Raw genomic sequence first — 4,105 nt, 5'->3', positions numbered from 1 at the left:
AAAGTTATATGGAGGAGTACGAACACTAATTTGCATTGCATGGTGCCCACAATGATATTTATTCCGCACTGTGAATTTGTATATTTTTATACTATATACAAAGTTAATCATAATAAAGAGAAACGAAGAGCATCTCTCTCTCCATCGCATACCCCCCTTACGCAGCTTTCACGTATGCACACAAAACTATCTCCAGGTCCTCTAAAAGTAAGCCCCCAAAATTCACGCATGTTTCATCTTTCTCTCGCGATATATGCAATGACGATCATTGTATTTGAAGCGAAAGCACGATACATACATTGGACTTCAGAATCCACTCATTACGGTCACCATTTACGTTTAGTGGTTATTATACAGTCACGGGCTCACCGTACAACTCTGTATTTGCTCATGACATGACTAGTTGACCAGTTAAACGCTCCACGTGGCACCTCTAGTGTTGCATCACATTATCTCACTACCATCATGCCCACCTGTCGACTTGTATCTACTCTACATCTACACTCTTATAAAATACATAAAATACACTCTTATAAAAAACAGAGTTGGTGATGATGGTGTGCCTGCCATCCTGCAATATAGGCCGTCCGATTTATATCTGACGGATAGGAAAGAAACTATGGCAATTTTGCAAAAAGGTACCCACACACCTCTCCACATTTGTAAATAAGGCCTTCCCTCGTTCATCCTTTTCTCTCACAAGATAAACAAGTCATACAAATGCATCTTGATGTTACGTGCAACGCACGGGCATCTTGCTAGTAAGAATGAAAACAAACGACAAAAAAATATTTGGACGGTGGTTCGAAGTCATGACCGCGGGCACACCGGACAAGGTGGCCTTGTATTGGTATGCTGAGCCGTCTGTTTTAACACACAGGAGCTGGTGTGGTGATTATACACACACGCACGCATGCACACGAACTGCATCCACTCAACACTCACACAAACACATGCACCCACGCACGCACGCAACACTCACACGTACACACGCAGCCACGCACGCATGCAACACTCACACGCACACACGCACGCATGCATGCACACACCAGTACACCACACGACCAACACACACTCTCACGCTCAAGTGCTCAACCTACACGTGCATGCGCACACATCAGGCCCTGACAGACACATACACAACCAGGTGATTCCCGCGCACGGGTTGTAGCCTTGTCACGCCTGCGTAAATTTGTGTTTATCTGACCTTTTGCCTATGCGAACTGACATGTGGGACCCACAAGGAACGTGGTCAATTTAACTAGTCAACATGGCGCCACGCAGACTATTTGGCTGGTCAACAGAGTGCAATCCGATGCTGAACTGTGAGCAAGTGACCGTATAATCACCGCAAAACGTATATAGTGACCGTAATCAGCTTATTCTGAAGTTCGGTGACCGTATTGCGCTTTTCTCTCTGTAGGCCCTCCAAAACTACATCTCTACACGTTCTCGCATATTACATCTAACAACTCTGCAATACAACACTACTACTACACTCTAACACAATAAATCATATGTGTTTTTAGTTTTACTAGATATCATATTGTTACTTATAATTATTCAGTTTGCATACATTAAAATTGCCTTTGAAATGTATGGCCAGTATCATCTACCGCGCGGGAAAAATCCCGCCCTTTCCTGTTTAATCGGGTTTGTATCGATGGATCGTGCGAAACAGCAAAACTATAGTACTATACAGTACTACAAGTGACAGTTCACTGGGCCGTCATGTCGTTTACTCCTCCGTCGTAAGAGTGGAGCGCTCGCTTTCATAAATCTTCTAGTCCCTTTCGCCGACATGTGGGACATCAAGCTACCGGGTCCACGTGCCATACTGGAATACAGTGCAGAGCAGCCAGGGTGAAGCACCCCAGTCATGGCGCCGGCGTAGTAATGAGCAATGAGGCGTCAAATCACAAGTTGCACCTTTGCCGCAGTTAAGTTGGAGGGACGAAGCAACCATCATTTCACTCGTTGCTGAATCCGCTTCTCCCTCATCTTCTTCAACTTAACCACGTGTTGCTTCTGCCGTTGTTCTGCCTCATGTGGGACGTGGATCGGCTTGGTAAAGCACTGACACATGGGACCGCATGTTAGCAAACCGCCAGGACAACGTCCTCCGAAAATAAGAAGCCTAATCCTAGACTTACAAAGGGCTACGTAGCTGCTACGTATACTTTTCATCTAATCTATATATGCCCCCCTGATTTTCAGGTGGGGTGGGCCTAATCCTCTCCTTTAATCCAATCAAATAGTCCCACATCACATCAGTTCGTAACTTTACGTAAACCATTATGTGGATGTAGCATTGCTCAAATAAGAAACCTCCCCCGCCATCCGCGCGGCAAAATCACCTCCTTTTTACTAATCTTGATTCTATAATTTTTTAGATCAATATACTTGAGATTTGTATAGATAGCACACAGGAGCAAAACCAAGTGGTACGGTTAAGGGCATCCACAATGTGTAGACAAATGTGAAAATAGCTTTTGGCATCGTGGGAACCATTGTGGACGGTGTTGCCAAAGCCAAAAAGATGGAACCGAAGCTCCCTGATTGATTGAAGGAATAGAAAAATGCAACGTCTCTCCTCTTTCTCCCATGCTTGGACGCATGTAGTACATTATAGAGCACAGAGTCTACTCCCCTGTCCCTTCTATCACAAATCACAAAGCAGTGAGGCGTCAAATCACAAAAGCACGGACGAAGCAACCATCATTTCACTCTTCGCTTACTCCGCTTCTCCATCGTCTTCTTCGAGAAACCATCTCACTGCACTAGTACTCCTAGTAGTACTAGTAAAGGACTTCCTGGATGCAAATAAGGCGGTTGTCTCGGCTTGCAGGCGGCACTTGAGAACGACTTACCGTGGTCTCCCTCAATGGTGTTCTCCGTCGAACGCACTTCGCCAAACCACAAAAAAAAAAGATATCGTCGACGTCACCGCAATGGGGAAGGAAGTCAAATATAGTTACTACCTCCATTCTTTTTGTACACAAGGCCAGTATATCAAAATTACAATTTGCAAAGGGCCACTAACACTAATCGAGGCAAAATTGATGGGGTTAGCAACCAAGCACATTAATATCCCCTGCATGCATGCGGAAGTGAGAAGGTTGGTTTGCATGGCGCTGCATTAATCAAGTGATGAGGAGTGAGATGGTTAGCTCTTTGGTCTTTGGAGAAAAAAATACGCATTAATTGACACGTGAAACGAGGATTTGTATCGATTAAATCCCGCGAAGGAAAACCCCGCCTTTCTTTTTTAACACTAGTACTCCTAGTACGTACGTACTTATCCTGTTTGGGTCTAGGCCTTGCATTGCCAAACTTCGCCATACATTCTTGCCAAGCTTGCCTAAAGTTTTCAAAATGAGAAGGAGGTACACTTGCGCACGGCTGTCGCGGCCGCACCGCACCCTCACACGGTCGCTCCTGCACGGCGCGGTCGCACCGCACCCTCACACAGTCGCTCCTGCACGCCGCAAACCCAACCAAGGGAACGCACCCTCACTGACACATGCTGTCGCATGTGAACAAACCAAACTCAGCCATCCTATCGCTGACACATAATTTTCGTTCATAGAGTATGTTTATCCAACCGCATGTTGGGGAGTATCCGTACGGCCCGTGCGGTGGTCTGTTGGGGAAGAAGAAGAGGTGAGGAAGAAGGAAAGAAGGGTTAGGAGACGTAGGATATTCATCCAACCGCCTGAAATGGTAGACTGACCCAAGTCAGGCGACTTGCATAACAAATATATGTTTTTACAAAGCAAAAGATCCATCAAAACAACAACATAAAGAAAAACTATCACTGCTCGCGGAAAGAGAAGGCCTCGTCGTCTTTGGCTGCCGGCGCGAACCAGCCGTCGCTGCCGACGTGTGTCTCCGCACCGTGGTTGTCCTCGGCCTCCAGCTACTCGTTCAAGTGGAGCGTGCGGGCGCTCTGCATGGACGAGAGCACAGCCCGGTTCAAGTCGAGGACGTCCGGTTCCGCCTGCAGGAGGGCCTCGATGGCAGCGGCATCCGCGCGCTCCGCGTCGAGTCGAGCCTCCGCCGCCCGGTTCAAGTCCAGGACGTCCGGTTCCGCCTGCAGGAGGGC

The sequence above is a fragment of the Triticum aestivum genome, chromosome 5D (genome assembly GCF_018294505.1).
Source record: "Triticum aestivum cultivar Chinese Spring chromosome 5D, IWGSC CS RefSeq v2.1, whole genome shotgun sequence".
In the NCBI taxonomy this organism is placed as follows: domain Eukaryota; kingdom Viridiplantae; phylum Streptophyta; class Magnoliopsida; order Poales; family Poaceae; genus Triticum; species Triticum aestivum.
This window is presented reverse-complemented; position numbering follows the sequence as displayed.